The 22,810-nt window shown below is 32.3% G+C and overlaps 1 non-coding gene across 1 annotated transcript; it reads right to left on the bottom strand.

Annotated features, from left to right (window-relative positions):
* Positions 1-11,154: 11,154 nt before the first annotated feature.
* On the bottom strand, positions 11,155-11,256 carry LOC138388635 (small nucleolar RNA U13). The gene has a single exon (XR_011234169.1). It is a non-coding gene; the product is annotated as a small nucleolar RNA U13 (small nucleolar RNA).
* Between the last annotated feature and the right edge of the window lie 11,554 nt (positions 11,257-22,810).

Raw genomic sequence — 22,810 nt, 5'->3', positions numbered from 1 at the left:
ATAAATATTCATTTCGTATCTTGCTTTTTAACAAGACAAAATTATGCCTGAAGGTGAAAGCCTTATGTGCAGGATCATTCACTTTGTTATTCTTTTTCCAGAAATGGCATCAAATGAGTATTGTTTTATTGTATCCACTAGGTTGTATAATTACCAAAGGGTGTTATAAAGATCAAACAATAAAAAGTAGGCATGATATTAAGTTTAAATTATCAACCAAGTAAGATAACATGCAAATAATAAGAGGTATAGAAAAAGAAGGCAGAAAAAGGAAAAAAGAGAATGTGAATTAAGGGTCCTTAGTTGTGACTTTGAGAATAGCACAGATGATAAAGGTGACCTATTCATCTTGGTCCCTAAATCTTTGTGTGTGTGTGTGTGTCTCTGTGAATAGCTATATTCATTACTTATCTTGTGATAGAAACTAGAATCTACATCCTATTCTCAGGATATACAGATTCTATGTCTTTTATTTCTCTCCAAATTATCCAATTCTCTGTATCTATTTGGTAACTAACTCAACTCAAGTCATCATCATCCTGTACCTAAATAACGACATATTCTCCTAAATGTCATTTTTTTAGTAGTATTCCCTTCAATTATTTCTCCATTAACATTCTTCTTATTCTAAATGGCAAATACCAGTTCCAGGCACTTTAGTAGATATCTATGCTTTTAATGTACAGCTAAAATTTCCTAGAACACCTCACAAGGCTTTGTTGACATAATCTCTGGTTAAATGACAAGAAATCCTGCGTAGTATTCCTTGTCCTTGTCAGTGCCTTTTATATTCCAGCTCTATACAGTAACTTTTAAATCTCTGATTGCTTATCTTAATAACATTAAGTGTCCTCCTATGGCTTGATATGTTTTCCCTCATCTCTCTCATTTTGGTTAACTTTATTGTTATTTATCCTTTAATTAAAATGTTGGTACTCCAGAAAGCCTTCAAGATAACCATAACCATATTCTGGGCTTTGGGAAATCTTTAACTTGCCCAAAGAAACTTTGTTTATATGCTCTATTGTAATTGCCATTTTTCAATGTCAGTTCTGCTAAATTTGAGTCATTTGAAACTAGAAACTCTATATGATTCTGAAATAAATATATGTTGAATCAATATGCAGCTTAAAAAATGGTCAAATTCTTTACGGTTTTTCCTAAATATAGAAAACAAACACTAGACTAGCAAGTCAGATAGCAAAATTTTGGTTTCAGGATTATGACAGAACCACGTGTTTCCCCCAAAAAGCAATAATAAGATCAATGAGAATAAAGTTTTCAAATGACTTAGTTTGTTTTATTTATTTGTTTATTTATATATTTTTTATTTAGTTTTAGAAACAGGGTCTCCCTCTGTCACCCAGGCTGCAGTGCAGTGGCTTGATTGTAGCTCACTGTGACTTTGAACTCCAGGGCTCAAGGAATCCTCCTGTCTCAGTCTGCCAAGTAGCTAAGACTAGGCATGTGCCACAACACCAGTTAATTTAAAGAAAATTTGTTGTAGAAACTGCGTCTCACTATATTGCCCAGGCTGGTCTCAAACTCCTAGCCTCAAGTGATCCCCTTGCCTTGCCTCCCAAAGTGCTGAGATTGCAGGTGTGAGCCACTGCACTGAACCCAGTTTTGTTTTATTATTTAGTTCTAGGAAATTTCCTTAACATTATATATAATCTGAAAGAGGTGGACCTTTTTTAAAAAAAGATATAGATAAATTAGTAATTCAGCAAATACATAAAGAATGAATATACTTTACTATGCTTAAAACTAAATTAATCTCAATATGTTTTAATTAGAAGAGTATTGCTATTTGGGGGAATAATACTTTGAATAATGTTGATTAGCTGTTTTCAGTCATTTCATAGTAATGTGGAGAAATTAGTAAAGCCACCCTTCCTAAAGATTTCATGGTAGGTTTTCATAAAATACATTTAGTAAATTTTAAAATATTGGGCACAATTTTTACACACAAACACAGAAATATGACTTATGAAAATATTTAGGCTGGGTGTGGTAATCCGAGCATTCTGGGAGGCCAAGGTAGGAGGATAGCTTGAGTTCTGGAGTTTGAGACCAGTCTGAGAAAGAGCGAGACCCCATCTCTACCAAAAATAGAAAAAATTAGCCAGGTGTGGTGGTGCATGAGTGTAGTCCCAGCTACTCAGGAGGTTGAGGGCAGGAGGATCGCTTGAACCTAGGAGTTTCAAGTTGCAGTGAGCTACAATTACACCACTGCACTCCACATAGGGTTACAGAGGAAAACTCTGTCACAAAAAAAAAAAAAAAGAAAAAAAAGAAAAGAAAGAAAAGAAAAGAGAAATATTTTGCTTTATAAGTTGGAGTCTACTAGCTCAATATAGAGCTACTTAGATCAATCCCACCAACAAAATAAAACAATATAATTTCTTAAGCATGACCTAGTGAACTTGACATTTGGAAGGTGTTAAAGAATTTTTCTTTGCGTCTGTTTGTTCTTCTCTCATGTTTATTTTATTATCAGCTGAAAATGTTAAAATGATTCTGTAAAAGAATCTGAAATTTTCAATTTTTGTTGTGTATGACACATTTCATGTTTTCAAGGCATTATAGCCAGGCAATAATTACTCACAGTACTAGTCTCCCATAAAAACATTGACATCTTGCTGTGAGTTACTCATTTCAGTAAATGACACAAAGTGTTCCCACTGTCAGCTCATGGTGTTTACACAACAGATGTACTTCAAGAACTTAAAATTATCTTACCTAGCACAAGAAATTTTATGTTGGAGATTATATAACACTTCTGGAGATGATTTCTAACTTTGCTTATGTAATTAGGCAAATAAAATATATTCAGAATTGAATAAAACATTGAAAGAAATGAGTTCTGACTTTACTTTCAAACCTGGAGTTTCTCTGTGATCTTTTGTAAATATTGTATATATAAACTGAATTTCTAGCAACGTCCCCAAGTATCTCATCATTTTTCTACTCCAGCAAAAGAAAAAAAAAAAAATTGCAAGAATCTCTATTTCCTTCTTTCTAGGCCTCTCAACAATCTCATTTGTGAAAGTCAATGGAATTTTGCCCTACTTTGTTCCTAGACGTGAAAAGAAGGTACTTTATTATCCCTTTTCTACTTTGTGCCATAGATTTTCCACTAAATACTTAGTGATCTACTGTTAGATTTTATTTTCTTGTTATAAAAGCTTTTCTTCCCCTAGGTAAATTTTTGTGTTTGTAGATCTGTTGTACATTTAAAAAAAATAATAAGCATGAACAACAAATTTCATAATTACTGAAGAATATAACTAAATTGAAAGATATCTGGATTTCTTAGATTTTTTGTCTTTAACTTTGAGTAATTTTTCTATTATATGAATATGTATGTATGGCATAAACTAATTTAAGCATAGTTTGGATATAATCATTGCACAGAATAGTAACTATGTGCATACACCTAACTTAAGATTTCACTAGGTTCTTGGCAGTGTCATATACTATCCTTCGGGATTTTCATTTTGTATCCAGTTTTTATGCAGATTTTTAATGCAGCTAACATATTTTATTGTTCCTTGGACTCCATACACCATGCAACTACAGTTAAACATATATATGTCAAATGGTTTTCAGAATCTCAGAAGTTAAAATATGTAAACTCTTCCTGAGTTAGTTTAACCCCTTTTTAGAAAGCATTTATGAAAAAAAGTTTGACATGAAAAGAACCAAATGCTTAGCATGTCTACACAAATACATAACCTGGAAGACAAAGCAGAGCAAGATATATCCCATTAAATTGTGTCAACAACTATTTATGGGATGAAAAGAATTATTATATCTCTGTGCTTCTCTCTGGTTTAAATATCTGAGAGCTAAAATTACAATCCTATTTCAAATTATTATCTTAACTATTCTTTAATGTATTAAGAGTCTTTTCAATATTTAAATAATCACATCAAAACTTAAGTAATAAATAGTCCCTGGAAAATATTAGTAACATTAATTTATTTATAACATATTATTGAATCATAAACTTTAGAGATCAGCAACATGTTAAAAGATATTTTTATACTTTGTGCAGTGTTCCTAAGTCTACCATCCTCCATATTATTCTAACTTAAATTCCAGAATTGTCTCTCACTGGTTTATAATATCACAACTTAGGCTGCATTCTTGTTTTGTACATAAATTTAAACTTTCATATTTTTTTCATCAATCAAATTACAGTACTTTGTAGTGTCAGATTCACAGTCTAATCAGGTGAAAACAATCTAGTCTGACCACTCAGAGTGAGTATTTTTAAAATTTTTGTTTTAAATTTTGTTCTAAAATTTATCCGGGCCTCCGACTTCTTCTGTTCACTTCCATGCTTCTATAATGCTGGTTAGGTTTTAATGTAGTTTAAAGTCACCCTCAGCAATAAGGATAGACCTTGATTGACCCAGAAAATCACTGTAACCTCATCACCCTTATAGGTAATGCACCTAAATTGGTCATAGTAAAGCCCAGGATATATATTCAGGGTAGGAAAAAAAGAAGGTCTTACCATATAATTGCCTAGGAATGCAATAAAAAGTTAGAAACTGAACTTCAAATAAAACAAACACAAAAAGAAGGTCTTTCTTTTCAAAGTAAGGATATTTTGATATGATGTATGAAATTGTTTCTGCTATTTCTGGTAAGTGATCCTCAGGCCAGATCCATATGTGGAAAATGGCAGATCTCTCTGTTGTGTTCTTTCTCAAAACCCATAAACCATTTTCAATCATCAGATGAACCTAAATCATCAGACAAACCCATATTGAGGGTCATTCTATAACTATCTGAGGATAACCCCTCAAAATTTTCAAAGTCATAAAAAAAAAGACTGAGAAATTGCCATAGGCCAGAAAACATTAAGAATATAAAATATCGGTCAGGCGCAGTGGCTCACGCCTGTAATCCTAGCACTCTGGGAGGCCAGGGTGGGAGGATCGCTTGAGGTCAGGAGTTCAAGACCAGCCTGAGCAAGAGCGAGAACCCGTCTCTACCAAAAAAATAGAAAGAAATTATCTGGACAACTAAAAATATATAGAAAATTAATTTTATAGAAATAGTAGACATTTTATTATTCTTAGCATTGCTTAGATAAGAACCACATGCTAACCATGGAGATAGAAAGTAGGTGCTATATAAGCTATCTTACTGTCTTGAGGCAACTCCTTTATTTTTGAAAAGTTGTACAAATATATTCTTAAATAAGAAAATTTATTTTTAAAAGAAAATTGCCAAACTGGTAATGCTAATTTATATCATCAATTTTAACAGTTTAACAGATTTTAGGGGCAAGGACCTGTTGCAGCATAGTTTTCTTGATTATGTAACCTGCATATTTGTAAATGACCAATATCTTGAGTTTAGACAAATACTAGCATTCTCCATTGAAATATGGAGAAAAATAAGGGAATCAAACTGGACTTATACATCCCCACTAGGGACAGAACAAGTACTTGACTATAAGACTCTAAATTAGAGAGAAGGGATTGCTCTTAGATACAGCAGAGGATCCCAAGTGTTAAGATAATAAAATTTCAGATTTTAATAATTCATAGCAGAAATTCCAGAGTCTATGGTGAAGGAGACAAATGAATAGAGTCAGTTATTCTCTTTAACATTTGCAATTAGTAATGTGGATCTTACTATCAGAAGTGATTTTTTACCAGAAAAAGTTATAGTACTCAGTCTTAAGATGCTGATTAGCTAATAAGGAATTGTAAACATGGAATAGACAACATTCCAATTATCACTATCAACATTCCAATTATCACTATCATGGAAAAAAATGCTAGCAGCAAGACCTAATAATACTAGATCTAACTTAATTACCTATGGCCTGGATTACTGTGAGTACAGACTTAGTATATAAAGCACTCTTTCCATAATACATTGCAATATTTTCTCTCTTAATGGAACTGAGGACAGGAGACAAGTTTTCAACCTGCAAAATATTTTGTAATTCTTCAGAAAATAATTTATCAAAATTTTATCAATTCTTTTCAACAAAAAATTCTATGAAAATGGCATATTACATCAAATCACAAAACTTTTAAAAAATTACTGGATAAGAGGCTTAGATTTTGGAATAAGTGTTTAATGACTTTGGAGGTGCCATTTTTGTGTAGTAGATTAGAAAAACTTTCAGGTAGTTATTTTATTTTCTAAATTATGAAGCAGGCAGAATAGTATTCATTATGAAATGTCAAAGCGTGAGACATGGTTAAGTTTGCACTTAAAAGATAATGAAGTATTTCAACAGCCAGCTGTACATTAGTTGTTCCATTATGTAACATTTAAATTAGAAATCACTAGATGTGTTAAATAAAAACATAAAAGCAATGCATTATCTAAACTTATGGTATTTAATAATATCATGTAACTTAGTTGCAAAGTAAAAAAGAAAAGCAACAAATGTACTGTAGGTTTTATTATGTATGAATACATGCACAGTGTTAGATGCAGTCTTGATTTGGGTTGAGTACTAATTAAAAGTACTCATTTTATTCTTTAGGATCTGTTCATATTTGATAAAATGGGAAAAATGAAGTGATTTTATATTTGTTAAATGTGTCTCAACTCATGCTATTTTAGGATAAGTAACATGATCGCCTTTTTACTTCCATTATATTCTGAGTAAATCATGCAATGAATCTATGTTTAATATGTCATTTGAGGTCTAAGATTGATTAAACCCAAAGAAAGAAAACCAAGATTGGTACAGCACTGAAGTAGCATATGATTATAGCATACAGAAATCTATGATCTTCACATGAGGTGCATTACTCAGTATATTATTCAAAAGAAAAACAGAGTGCTTCAGAATCATCCTAAGCCCACGTATCACTTAAATCATTGCCATGTTCTTTTTGAAAAATATCATCTTTAGCCTCAGATAATTAGAGGTGAGTATAGATTGTATATTTCTTCTTTTTGTATCCCTGTTACATTGTGATTTATAACAATGAGAGTGAGTTTCATTGCTCATGTAGAAATTATTTCACATGAGCAAACATTTTTTTCTTTTTGGCAAGCAGGCATAGAATCATTCTTGCAATCTTCCTTGTAAATTTGACGAACTTCTATCCTCCCTTATATGACAGATGTTTGGATGCAAACAAAATTGCTTAATGACAAAATAAGCTGATTTTTCAGCCATGTTAGGAAATAGAATACACCTTTATGTAGGGGGACACAAATGATGATCTTAACCTGGAGTTACTTTCTTAGGCCAAGTCTACCTATAGATCCCTAATACATCTTAACTATGAGTAATCATGCCATGGGTAATTCCACGGGAAAGATTCAACCTAGTTTACTCTTAACCCTTGTACAAGATAAACTATTTTTCCAGCATTTTCCTTATTTACCCATTTGCACTGGTATTAAATTTCAAACATGGTATCTACAAAGAAAATCAGACCTAATAAAATAACAGTTAAACTTCTAAAAACAAACAGAAAAAAAGGAAGTGGCAGTAGAACCTTTCTTTGGTATGAACTAGTTGTGTAATATTGATCTGATTTTCCTGCTTTCGGTCCTTTGTATGTCTTACCATATTAAAAACTGCCACTTTTAAAATTTCCACAATAAAAAAGTTTTTAACAATTTGAAAATACTGGTAGTAGGTGAAATTTTGGAAGAAATATGTATCTATCAAACATGAATTAATAAAAAGGAGAATGAACAGAAGCAGTTTGGTATGATTACTTGTATTATTATTGTTGTTAAAATAATAATAATAAAAATATAGTTGTTTAATATTATAAACATTTTTCAGAAAATAATGTTATTTTAGAATGAAAATTACCCAGGAAATTAAAAGAATGAAAATTACCCAGGAAATTAAAAACTGATAAGAAGGAGCTGTTGGAAAGAGAACTATTCAAGGTAGAGTGGATAACTATTGGATAACATTTCCTCAGAAAACAAAACAAATAGCACCGTGAGTAGATCAGGGGTAATGGGTTAGCCTTGGACGGGAAAAAAGTGTGATTTCTCATCTAACAAGGTCAGGATATAGGCAATAATAGATACTATTTTAGGAGCATTTTTAGACATAGGTTTGGGAAATTGGACAGTTCATGCCGGGTAGTATCTCTTTGATCTGGATGTACAAGATAAGGCCATCACTTGAAATGACAGGGAACAATGACAGAGTTTCATACCAAAAAGGAGTGTTAAAAGCTAGAATAACTGTCGTAGAAATAGGACATGTAGCTGACTCTGGGTTAGTATAGTAGGGACTTTTAGCTGGCTTCAGTGCCTTCGCTTAAGATAAAAAAAAATCTTAAATATATAACACAGTGGAGACAAAAATATGTTATACATAATTTTTCTGACACCACTCAGAAGGCTGAAAAAGTGGGAGCACAAATTACTTTTTATGTGTAGGAAATGCACATGATAGGTGAGAAAATTATGCGAATATTCTAACTAGTATGTCTTATAGTTGACACCCTTTACTAATGAGTAAAAATTTTATACATAATCATTTGGAGCTAATCAAGCCCATGAAGTCACTTATTAGTCATGAAAGGCACATGAGGGATGCTATGTCACAGTTTCAGTGCCTGGCAGACAGTTATGGAAACACACAGTCAGTGAATTTATGTTGATAGTAGCACTTGGGAATTAAGTGCTGAAATTCCACCACTTCATAATTGGATTTTGGCACCTCCTATTAATCTCCTCAGGATAAAGCATAGCACTACTAGCAAGTGGTATACTACAGTGTTACTTGGAGCTTTGTTAAGTGGCAAATTGCTGCTGACACTACCAGCATTTTTAGCACTTACAGAAAAGCAAAATAAAATTGATACTAAAACAAATGGGGTTAACCTAAAATGTTACAAGAAGAAGAAATGTCATCCTAGTAGGAAACAAATTATCTTTTGCTATTTTTTAGTGAATGATTTACGTTGAAAGCTATTTAAAGATGGATTTTAAGTTGCTACCTTTTTGTTGTTATCACTGCTGTTGTTTCAAATAAAAAATGGAAAATGATAACTTTAACTCTTTAAAATATTTATAAAAAGATCTAAGAACTATATATTAATCATATATTTTATAAATACCTTGCAGAAAGTTAAGATGGTAAATAAAAAATCAGGCTGCTCGCAGCTATTTCTTTCTCCTTATGGTTGAATAGACTTAAGGCTATAGAAGAGAAAAGAGCGAGACTTTCCCTGTTTATTCATGATGCCCAAAGGCTAACTGTTAAATATAAGAAAAAGGCTCTAAACTAAGGACTAAGGCCATGAAATCAAAGTGTTGAATTTGGGTACTTATATGATAAAAAGGAATTTAGTTAAACTCAAAGGGTATGATCATTTAATATTATTTGTAAAATATTCAAACTACCTTGCTTCATGATTTGTGTGCCACTAATATACTTAACATAATGAGGTCCTTAATGAGTTTTAGAATGATGTTCTTTTGTGGAGTTACAATATATACAATTTATTTTACAATAGGTTGATAGTACATCAGGATTTGGGAGCTGTATTTCAAAGTTTCAAAAAAAATTTTCAAACTAAATTTTTAATAGGATGCTTTCCAAATTCTAGTCAACCAAATATAATGGTAGATGCTCAGAGATTCCGAGTGGCATTTACCAACAATTCTTACTCCAGACTATTTCCTTAAACTGTGAAAAGAGGAAAGAATAGCCTTGTGGAAAGGCTCATCAACTCCATTGGTTCTCGATTTATAGAATTCCTTGAAGAAAAAAAAAAAAGCTACAGGTGTTAGGGTACCACTAAAGTAGCTAACGCTGGACCTGAGACTAGATGAGTAAGAAGGGACACTCTTCTTTGTGATATCCCACAATGGAAAATGAACAAGGAATCATCCATATTTTGGTTGTGCAGGATAGGACTTCTATTTTTTCCATTTTTACCTGCATTCTCTGTATCTCTGTATTCTGAATCTCGCCTTTAACAGTATTACAGAAAGTGCTTACTTGGCTGCATCTTTAGCTTTTCTTTAACATTTTTTCTTGAAAGACTTTCTCAGACACTATCACTTGTAATTCACAGATCCATATCTACATCTGTATAACATCAATATATAATATCCCAAGATAAATCATGTTGCAATTTGTAATTTTCATACAATGGTCTGCATTCTCAAAAACACATATTTGGTGAGAGAAGTCAATCCAAAAGCTCTGGGTCATAGAGACAGAGTTTTGACAACTGAGGGTTTTTCTCAGATTGGTCTTTACTACGTGGTGTTTCAGGGAAAACTTGAGAGCTCATTTTAATAGCTTTGGCAAGCTTTGGAATTAATTTTTCTGTAAAATCCCACCCTTCCATCCCTCACACAATAAATAATAAAAGACAAAAGACTTTGAAATGTAAAATTGGCAATCTTTCTGACATTCTTTGAGAGAAAAGAAAATATTTATAGGTGTTGATTATAGTTATCTACCTTTTTATTTATTTTTCAAATGGGCAACTCTGTCAAAATATGTATTTTTATTTAAATATTTGATAAACAAGACACGAGAACCTAATAAAATATTTTAAAAAGCTTTACATAATCTACAGCAAGATGGAAACTAATGCTTGTGGTCCAGGAGAATGAATATTGCTGGACATCAGCTTCTGTTCTTGTAGTTCATCACATTCCTGCAAAAATAACAGCAATTATGTTAATAGCCTTCTTCATAACAACTGTAGTTGATAAATGGCATCCATTTCCTGGTGTCCAGACAAGAACTACACTTTCTTTTTGGGGGCTCCATAATTCAGAACATAATTATATTCTGACATCTTGCCCATCATCATAATGCTATTCTCTGGCTATTCCTAGGCATCCAGATAGCTGCGTCTGTGAAATATTCTGGAAAGCACTTCATTCCTGGCTTTTCAAAATTGTTCAGTTCCCAGTTGAAATGTCTTCCTACAATCATACTATCCAAAAGTATCCCAATTGTTCTCTCTGTATCTATAAGAATCAAGAGAAACCCATTTGTTATTTTTTAATATTTATTTCCTGTGAAATATTTATTTTATTCACTAATTCATTTACTGACTGACTTTTTTTGCAGTCTGCATATTTGATATTTGCTATCAATCTCTATATAAATGTTAGTTTTTACCTTTATATATTTTGTTTTCATCTTTTTTTTTTTTATGTCAAACAAGTACATGTGCTAATGTCCTAAAAAGGTTTGAGAAAGGCTCATCTCATGCATAAGCGTGAAATCCCAATCATCACACTTAACTGCAAAAGGATCTCATCTTTTAACACATTGACTGTGACACTAGAAAAGTAATTGTTCCCTGGAGCCACGGTATTTTATTGAAACAAAACAATCCTTTCTAATTTGTTATTTTTTATTGTTTTCTGTGTGTGAGTTATATGCAACGCAATCCACGTTTTTAGAATTAAATTGCCGATATTAACTGTAACAATAAGAACATCAACAAGTGAGATTTTCAGGAACCAACTGCAGGATTTTTCTTCACAATGCCTGGTCTCAAAACTAGCCTGAGTTAAATATAACTCATATGGCAGTCAATGTGTTAATTGTCCATTTTACCAATGATTTTATGTTTGAAATTGATTTGATTCCCAGAATCTATTAAAGGAGCTTCTAACTTAATCTTTTTGTTTCACTTGCCCTACCAAAATGCATTTTCTACACACCAGCCAGAATCTTCTTTTAAAAAATAAGCAAATATGTTAATAAAAACATCATAAAACTCAACTTCTTGATATCAATTAATTGCTTTCTCTTTCACTTAGACCCAAACCTGACTCCTTACCATATGGTACAAGGTATTGTGTGATTTGACCCCTGCCAACTTGATTGACATTATCCTTCATTGCAATCAAGCCAATGGACCTAATTTCTGATTCTAAAACACAGAAAGTTCATTCTTATATTAGGAGATTTCCAGTTGCTCCTCCTTTTGCCTGGAATTATTTTCTTCCATATCTTCACATGGCATATTTCTTCTGATCATATAGTTTTAGCTGAAATAATCACATCTTAATTAAACTGCATCAAGTCCTTTCCAAAGTAAAATGTACCTCATTCCCAGGATCATTTTCTATCACAATGCTCTTTGTATTTTTCTGTTACACAATTGTATTTACCTGAATTCATCATTGCTTATTTACTTGTTAACTTTGTTTTATCGCCCCGTTAATGTAATGCAATCTCATCAGAAGATGAGCCTTCTTTTTTTCTGCCATATTCCCAGTACAGTTAACATTGTCTTAGAGGTCCCAATAAATATTTAGTGAATGTTCCTTCTTGTAAAATTCTTATCAGATATTTCTCTTTTGATAATATGGATTAAAAAAATCTGCTTTCATTCGTAGATATGTCTTTATGTAAGTTCACTTTATTTCACTAGAAGTAAATGCTAAGGAGGAGAAAAGTGTCATCATTCGTGAAAGGCCTAGGAAATGACAAGCAAAATAATAAATTATATTTTTATGATTTTCAAAACATCCCTACAATGAAGGCACTCTTGTTTCTTTTTTACAAATGAAGTACATGATGCTGAGAGAAATTCAGTCAGTCTAAATTCAAAAGTTCTCTCAAGTTCTATTGATTTCAAAGACTGATTTTTTCATTACATAATTCTTTTTCTTTGGAAAAGTCCATACATGCTTATTTTTAATACTCTGTAACATATATATTAAATCAGAGATTACAGTAGTCATTCATATACAAGGTTGTGACAGCAGAAAGTAGTGTAATTAAATGTAAACCGCTAGCATATAAAGAATATTTGGTCCATATTAGAAGCTACAATCTGCTTGGTCACAAGGTCATTCGTACAAAGTTCAGTAATCTAAAGTGAAGTTGTTAAATGGGCACACTACATATTATGTTAATGACCTCTCCTTACTTGGGAAGTTCAGTGGCATAATACATAATGCCCATTCTAGCCCCCAGGCTAGAATCTTTTAGTGATTTAGTTGTACACATGCTGACATATTAATACTTTTACTATGGTAAAATTTTATGCTAAAAACAGCCATCAAAATTAATTTCCCAAAGCATAATTTATGACAATGTTGATTTAACTTACAAAAACAATATAAAAATCTCACATATCTTTCCAACTCAAGAAGTGCAGAAATGCACCTGTAATAACAAGTAACCAAAAGCAAAACAAATGGAAAAAAAACACAGGTGGGAAAGTAAAATAAACAAACAAACAAACAAACAAAAAAAAACAGCAAAAAGAAAAATGACATTTTTTTTCATTTTTAGGATAAAAAATTTTGGATGGATTCCTAGAGTACCATAAAATTACTGGATGGGTAACAAAGTGTATTGTGAGTCATCAGATTTAAGTTAAGCTGCTGACATGATAGTTGAGTAATGCATGGTGCTTCACAGATGATTTCCTCAATTCTTTATGGTATACAGTCTTCTGTTTTTCTTCCTGGAATTCAAAACTGAAACTTCCTGTAGCAAAACACTTTAGTTGAGGAACTAGAATCTCCTCAATATAACTAAATAACATTTAATCTTACTAGGTCCCTAGAATTTCTAGATATGCTTCTTCATTTGATGAATGGTAATTAAAACATATTCCTGGAAGATTTTTTCATAAAAGATGATTGTCAAGTCTCAATTAAGAGCTCTCCCTTAGAAATCCCCCCAAGGAGAATTCCATGCTTTCTATGCCAAGGGTTATATTTTCCCAGAACCTCTCAATAGTATGGTTCACATTATGTGATTATTTGTATCTCTCTAGTTTTATGTGAAGGTCTAATTCCTATAGAAGGTCAAATCTGAAATGTACTTATATGGAAATCCTTCTAATATTAATTTAAAAATTATATACACTGATTCATTAATTAATTTACTCAGTCCATAAGCAATGATTGAGAACTTAATATATAGCAACCACAATGTTAAGGACTGTGAGTTCTAACATTATTATTATTTGGGTCTATCTTGAAGCTCTCAGGTGGTTGCAGAAACAAACTCTTGCAAGATAATGTTTATGAACTATGATAGAAGTATTATGCATATTATGCTTAAAGGACTCAAATAAAACAAGCAAACCTGAATAATGACTGAAAATTTAATTAATTTTATCTTTCCTTATTGATTGTCAAACTATTAAAAAAACATCATATGTAAGCCAATTCATTTACAATTCCAATGTATTTGAAATTTCCTAGAATGGTTTGTTATTCAGTCAAAACTCATTAAGCATTTTCTTCAAATAAAGTATATTTATAAAACAGATGTTGCTCATTTATTGAGGCTGTAAATATGAAGGTTAGTTCATACAGCTAATTATGACAGGAGGTAAGTTATTTCTTTAAAATCTGTTCTTAGCACCTTGAGCCCTTCTTACTGGGTTTTCTGAACTCTGACAACAGAGTTTGGGAATTTCTGACCCAGAAGATAGTTTCTGGAATTCCCCTCGTGTAGGATAATATAACACAATAAAACACATTATAACATAAAAGCCCTATCACATTTGTTGTTCTTTTTAATCTTGTTATTTTTTAACATAGGTGTTAAAGATTATATACAATATTTCTGTGCCTTATAGGTGGACACAAATAGACTATATAAATTATTGGTGGATAATCTATAACCTCTGATTTTGTTATAGCTCATGGTTTGACAGTGCAATTTAAGACCTAAGATCTAATTTTAGGCATCATCTCATTTTGAAAGGTCAATTTTATTCTTGTAGGACCAGGACCAGACCAGGACCAGATCCTGTTCCTGTCTGAGAGAAGAGGGAGAAGAGGACAGTGATTTGGGTTTGCCTGCATGTGCATTTGCCAAATCTGCGTAGTGACCACAGATTGCTCAAAGTGGGAAGTGGAGAGGAATGCTGAGAGACCTCAGAGAGAGAGAGAGCATTGAGCCCATGACAAAAGGTTGTGAAATGCTAGTTCTCTCAAGACTTCAAACTCTTCATGCTTGGCTGCTGTACCTAAAAGCGAGCCACCCATATGGGAGAGGGTGAAGGGAAAGAATGATTTGAGTTTGGGTTGGGGAGCAGAAGCTGAGGGAGGCTGTTTTAGAAATAAGCTTTATGTTAGGTTGTTAAGTATGAAATATCTGAATTCTTTAAGTACTAGGCTTGACAGTTGATATCTCTGACATTTCACTTTGACACTTGTTTTGTTGAGAACATACATCCTCATTCTTTCAAACACATGGTTTGGCTTATGATTATCTTTCAAAAAAATTTTTTTTTTTTTTGGAGCAATTTTTGTGAAACCACAGATATGTAAAAAGTTCGTGTTATATTCGCATATGACTTCTGTTGTGGAACCAATGCAGCTCAGCCAGCTCAAAGTATCAATGAAGTGTTTGGGAAGGATGTAGCTAATGAACACACAGTACATTGATGATTTGAGAAATTCCATTCTGGCGAGTTTAACCTTGAAAATAAGCCACATGGGTGACCTTAGATCACGGTGAATAATGACGAGCTGAAAGCTGTAGTGGAAGTGAATCCATCTCAACCTACACATGAATTAGCAGCAAGGTTTGATGTTGCTATTCCAACAATATTGGACCATTTGTAACAAATGGGCAAAGTAAACAAACTGGATAGGATTCCTCATGAATTAAACGTGTGTCAGAAGAGAAATCGTCTCCAAACTTGCCTTTCTTTGCTGTCACAACATAAAGACAAACCATTTCTACACTATTTTGTTGCATGTGATGAAAAGTGGATTCTTATTGACAATTGCAAGGCTTTGGAAAAATGGGTGGATAAAGATGAAGTGCCAAAGCACAGTCCAAAACCAAATATTCATCAAAAAAAGCTGATGGTGTATGATTGGAGGTCCAGCGCTGGTGTTATCCACTCTAGCTTCACGAAACCTGGTCAATCAATTACAGCAGATGTCTACTGCAACCAGTTGGATCAAATGATGAGGGTGCTTGCAATTAAGCAACTGAGATTGGTCAATAGAGACAGGTCAATCCTCTTGCAAGACAACATTCAACCACCTGTCACACAAACAATGCTGCTCAAACTATAGCAGTTGGATTTGGAAACTCTCTGTCATCCACCATATTCACCAGACCTTACGCCAACTGATTACCACTTTTTCCAGGCTTTGGACCTTTTTTTGCAATGAAAAATATTCAATTCTCCACAAGCTGTGGAAAATGGCTCTCACCATTTCATTGCCACTCACTGTCCAGGCTTCTTTGCTGCTGGCATAAACAAGCTACCATTAAGATGACAAAACTGTGTTGATAGTTTTGGGCAAATACTTTGATTAATTGTACTGTTTCTTATTTTAGATATAATGTGCTACACTTTTGATTCAAAATCAGATATTTCATATTTAATGAACTAATATTTCTGCCATATTATCAAGAAGAAAATGGTATGTTATCTATAGAAACACATTTCTATAGGTATTAAATAAAAAGCTTCAAATCATCTAAACATGAAGTTATGTAAAGGGAAGCTTCATTATCCTATTATATAATCTATTTTAGTGAAGTAATATTTGTATTTAACAAGCTATATTCTCCAGTAATGGGGGTATAATAATTACAATGTTTAAATAGCTGCAGATCTTGTATAACATGGCAGATTTTTTAAATGCACCTTTTTTTTTTTTTTTTTTTTTTTACTAGCTTGGCTATTTATGTGGTTGCCTTATTAGAGAATAAGTAACAGTGCCTTAAACAAGAGAAAAGACTCATTTTCTCAAGTACACAAAAATCTAATCTGATAGGTGGCCCATAAGACAGGGCACCCGAGCTACTAGAGATCTTACAGGTACACATTCTTCTATGTTCTTGATTCATCATCTCCATCTGCAAGGCCAATGCTGGCCCATTAGCACCCTTTCTCCATATCAGTGCTTAGTATAGAGGAAAGAGTAAACGGCTTCCCCTGATGGATGTAATTGAGAAATTGTGTATGTCATTTTTCCCCACATCCCATGAATAGGAATGAAATACACATTACGTCTTTGCTGCAAGAGGGGCTGGAAAATGTTCCTGCTACTAGGCAGCTCTAAATACAGAAAAATTTGTGTTTCCTTTACTAAATGAAAAGAGAGAAGATGGATATTGAGAGAAAATTACAGACTGTTTAGCTATTTTCTTAAAATTAAAAAAAAAATGAGGGCTGTGAAATTATTTGATATAATTAATCTCATAAAAGAAAGGGCAAATAGCATCAAAAATGCATACCACTATTCTAGGAATTACCATTTAAAAATCACTGAAAATTTCTTGTTTAAAAAAAATCTGATGTTCACCAATGACTTACTTATTCTTCTAGAATTTTTAAATATTATATGATATTCCCATACTGCTAGTAAACTTATTTGTGGTTTAATTTTACAAATAATAAAATTAAATGCCAGAAAAGTAAATATCCTGCCCAAAAGCATCTGAGACTCAAGGACAGAATGATAACCAGGATACAGATGTATAATCTCTATATTCTTAGGTCTTTTCACCACTGAACTCTCAGCTATCTGTGTTGTCAATTCTATCTATGGACCTATGGAATTCTGACTTTTTGGAAAGGATGTTTTTATAAAGCTTACACAAATCTAAAGAAAAACTAATAACATATACTAAAAAAATAAGAGGAAGCATGTTCATATCTTTGCCTTTATCTTTTTTACAGAAAGATGCACAAATGTTACTCCCTTCCCATGTTCAACAGAAAAGTCATAAAGGTAGTAAAAAATGCACCACTAAAAGAAAATAAAAAGTAGAATAAAAATTGTATGATTAGAATGGAAATATAGTAGGATGATTATATATTAAAAGAAATTTGAAATATAATTTCTTGTTGATCAGTTATGTTCCTAAGCTATACGTGATAGAGTAAATATAATTGCCTTATATTAGAAATATTTTTTCAGCCTCTCTATCAGCTAAATAAACTTCAAGCAAAAAGTTTTCTCCATACAACATATATATCAAAAGAAATGGTGTGAAGTAGCTTCCTTATACTTACAGCTTTTCAAACACACGTATATGCCATATATATGGTAGTATTATACAAAAAATATAATGAAGTTAAATATATATTACTAACCTAAAATTTCAATAGTATATTTCTAAATTGTTTCATTCTGCTTTCTGGATAGATGTAGTGGGAGTTCTTTCCTGTTGGATACATCAAGAAAAGGGAAGTAAGGAGGAAGAAGTTACTGATTGACAGATTAATTGATTGATGTTGCTCTAAATTTGGGTTTTCCAACATAAACATCAATTGGCCTTGCTTCATTATTTCCAGATTTTCCTAGTTAGCTGTTGTCCAATTCTCCAGAGGACTAATTTCTCCATATACTCTACCCTTGTAATCCTACTACCTCTTTCATTTGCTCCAGCAGATAACTAGACTTACTTCAAAATCAGAATGAAAATAGAGAAACCGATCTGCATTTTAATCTTTTAATCCTTTTATAACAGATATTTTCCCTCCTCTGCTGGAAAGGTAATCCTGTTGATTATTATTCTTGCATTTGCAAAACTCTCTCTCAAATATCTACATCACATCAACATTTAAAAGGATAAAGATTCTTCAAAGCTTCACAACAAAGCTGAGGAATTTAAAGAAATAAAAACTATAATCAATCATAGGACAGACAATTATTTCTCATACCTACCTCCCAAGACAACTTTAAAAATTTAATTTCTCCACTTTGACTCTCTTTTCCTCTTGAACACACTTTGTTTCACCCTACATAAAATAATTCAACCTCTTCAATGCTCTCTAGTCCATTGCATTACATTTTTAAACACACTACTCTCCACACATTTCTTTATTTATTTTCTGCCTTTCCATCCACAATCCAATGTTAAGTACTCTGAGAGAAGGAAATTCATGTTTGTTTTTCTCTGCATACTCACCTCAAACAGGTTTCTTTCCCCCATATATATTTGCTTTATTTCTTTGCTGAATGAATAAACAAATACATATTAATAAATAGTTTACTTTTTCCCCTGGTGGGGTAAATGATAGATTAGGGAATATTAAAATAAAGAAAGTTCTCAGCAATCATTTAGTCATATTGTCAATGTCATATTGGTAAATACATGATTGGAGAAATCAAGGCAATTGCTAATATCTAAGCTTCAAAGGGTTTTAATGAGAAATAGTTCAAAAATTTTAGTACATTTTCAGAAAGACTTTGAAGTTAAACTCTCAGTTTCTCCTCATTTAATGTTATTTCCTCCACTGTTTTTTATAAAGGACATTTTAAATCCTGATATAAAAATAAATGTTAAAAGAAAGAATATATTTAAATAATATGTGAGTATTCTGCCTGCCATCCTGAGTTTCTCTAAATTTGATCTAGCTGTTAATTATCTCTCAGTTTATATTTGTTTGAACTATTTGTATTTAGATTTCTATTTTTGCAAAATATTAAATAAATTTCCATGACATTAACAAATCTTTAAACAGGGAAATGTGAAATTAGTTGTATGCTTTATCTCAGTAGAAGTTTGAAATGTCGAAATTACTTTCTTTTATTTCACTGAATTTCTGAATTTCAATCAGCTTTGATGTAATAACTGTCGGTTGACCTGATTAAAGTGAACCTCTCATCCAGTTGATTTAAGTCTACTTTGCTGCTACCAAATAATCTGAAATATGTGCTATTTTAGACAACCATCTGGTCTTCTAAATTCAAAACGTTACTGCAGTCCTAGGAAACAGACTTTTTGTTTCTAATTAAATCGTGTTTTACTCTGTTGTACATAAAACTTGCAATCTGGCAAGTACTTTTTTTTTAACTTATATGAATAATTTTCCTTCACCATGAATTTTACCTGAAGAATGCACCCAGAACAGTTAGTAGAAAGTCAATTATAATGAATAAGAGATCATAGAATTTTCAGAGAACTATAATAGGAAAAAAAGATAGGAAGGAAGGAAGGGAGGGAGGGAGGAAGGGAGGGAAGGAAATGAGTATCAACAGAAAATAATTTATTGTAGTATGACATAACCATCTTTTTCAGACAGTGTCAAATTATCTACTAAAAATCTGAAAGGTGACTTATAATTCAAGATTTCTACAAAATATTCATGTTGCCATACTACCTTTCTGGGTCTCTAATCTCAGGAAGTTTCACTCAATGAAGTTTAGTGGGAATATTGATAATTTTTATGCTTCCCTCAATGACATGGCCAATAAGGACATAGTTGAATTGAATGGCTCCATCAATCAACTGGATCTAATTGACATCCATAGAATACTTCATACAACATCAGAATACACATTCATCTCAAGCTCACATGGAATGTTCACCAAGATAGAACACATTCAGGGCCATAAAGCACAGCTTAACAAATTTAAAAGAATAGAAATCATACACAATATCTTCTCAGACCATAGTTGAAATAAACTAGAAATCAGATTTCAGAAAGATAGCTGAAAAAATCCCCAAATATTGGAGATTAAAGAACACACTTAACAACACATAAGTCAAATAAATCTCAAGAGAAATTTAAAATATTTTTGACAAAATATGATTAAAGTTACAACTTAAAATTTGTGGGATATAACAAAAACAGAAATTTAGAGAATAGTATACATATATATGTAGAGAGAGAGAATATATATATTTGTGTGTGTGTATATACACACGCACATATACACACATGCATAGCTATACATATATAAATAGATAGATGGATAGATAGATATGAAAAGCAGAAAGCTCTAAAATCAGTTTAAGTCTCTACCTTAGGAAACTAAAAAAAGGAGCAAATTAAGTACGAAGTAAGTAGAAAAATAAGAATAAAAATTAGAGCAGAAATTAGTGAAATTGAAAATAGGAAAGATACCCAAAAAAATCAATAAAATCAAAAGCTGATTCTTTGAATGTACTAATAAAATGGAGAATGATCCAGTCATGCAAAATACTGGAGAATAAGTATTTTATGCAGAGAAAATCAGTGCTAATCTAACATGGAAAGAAAGTTAGTGATGTTTGAAGAAAAGTGAGGACTTAGTGTGGTTAGAGCTATGGACCATGAGAAAGTAGACCAGGAGCAAGATCATGTACTGCCTTGTGGGGAATGATAAGGAGTTTGCAGTCTGTAAGGGAAATGGAAATATCTTTGAAATTTTTAAGGAAGAGATGATATGAATCGTTTTACATATTTTAACAATCTTTCAGGAAATATAGTTAAAATGATTGAAGAAGGACATGTTTAGGGGAAACGAAGCCTGTAATTTGGCTTTTGATAAGGTTGGTTGAAAATGTTGGGGAACTAGATATTGGGGAGGTGATCAAGGTAAAAATAATCTAATGTCTTTAAAATATACTATTATGGGTTTTACATTCCTAGAAGCACACTGCTGAATATTTAAACTCTCAATTTGGAGAATCACCATCAAGTTATATCCTAAACATAAACTATTAAATTATATTCTAACCAATAATATATAAGTATGGTCATCAATATTGGTTATCTTTTTTTTGTCTCTCATTTTACCATCAAAATTTGATGGCTCTACCGTACTTAGCAAGCAACTATAGTTCAGTACCTCTAATTTAAGTACAATACTCCCTTAGCCATAGTGCTGCTCTTTCTCTTAGGAATTTGTTCAGAGATCCCTAATTGCCTTGGTATATTTCTGTAATGATGTACAGTGTCACAATTTCATATTTATTCTAACCAGAATATATCTTTGTACTTTTATTCAAATCCTAGGATTTTATCTCTAGAAAATTCTTCCTTTAAGCAGTGTCAAAACTCAGGGATCCATGAAAATTGAGAGACTTATCTTACCATAAGTGATTGTCTGAGGACATGTAATAATTTCCACTTTTCATCTGACACAAAAACTGCAGTGAGATTGGACTAGCTTAGATGGGAGATAATCAGTACTAATCTATAGATCTTATTCTTTATTCCCTCTACCTGTTATTGACTTCAGAGCTGATCCTCTTCAAGAATGCCACTAGATTTGAATTTCATTTAGGAAGGAAAAAGAATGATAGAACAAAAAGATTCTCTTTATTTGGTAATGCCAAGGCTCAGAAGATAATACCACAAGGTATGGCACCTTGCCATGCTGAGTACTTTAAACTAAAGAAAGTTGGAAAGGGCTCAGAAGCAACATTGTTCTGACCTTCTGTCCTCCTCTCTCCCTTCCTTCTTTCTTCCTCTCAGAAAGTCATGGAAACTAGAATTTCTCTTCCCAAAGGCAGATCATATAAGCTAGAACTCCTCTCCCCCAGGGAAAACCATAGAACCTAAAAAGGTCACTCTCTCCCTTCTCCCTTGAAGATTCCCATTCCAAAGAGGTCCTGTCCCATGCCTGAGAGGAAGGAATGCCAAACAGAGAGGCCAAGAAGAATCTGAACAGACAGATCTTGTTGGATTTTCTCCCTCAGTCTATTACCAGTAGATCCTACTCTTTTGTCCAATCACGTTTCTACATGGCTGTCAATCCTTCATGAAACCTAAACATAAAAATAGTCCATTTTTCTGAGTCTTTGATTCTTTATTTCTGAAAGCTCACATGCTATGTAAAACTCTGATTAAATAAAGTTATTATGTGTTTCTCTCATTAACCTGTCTTTTGTTATAGGAGTGTCAGCTGTGATCCTAATGATGGATAAGGAAAGGTATCACTCCTTGCTGCACCTATGATAACTTATGAAAGTAATTTATGTTTGATATTAAAGTTTACTTTTTAAAATTTTCTGTATTTTTTTTAATTTGTTATGATAAATCTCAGTTGTATTTACCAAGGGAATCAATGATTCTACAAATTGGATAATCTATTTTATTTCTTTATGTAACAGAACAAACTATTCCAAATTGGAAAATAA

Source organism: Eulemur rufifrons, chromosome 7 (assembly GCF_041146395.1).
Source record: "Eulemur rufifrons isolate Redbay chromosome 7, OSU_ERuf_1, whole genome shotgun sequence".
Lineage (NCBI taxonomy): Eukaryota > Metazoa > Chordata > Mammalia > Primates > Lemuridae > Eulemur > Eulemur rufifrons.
Note: the sequence above shows the minus strand (reverse complement) of the source record. Positions and strands in the feature narration are given on the sequence as shown.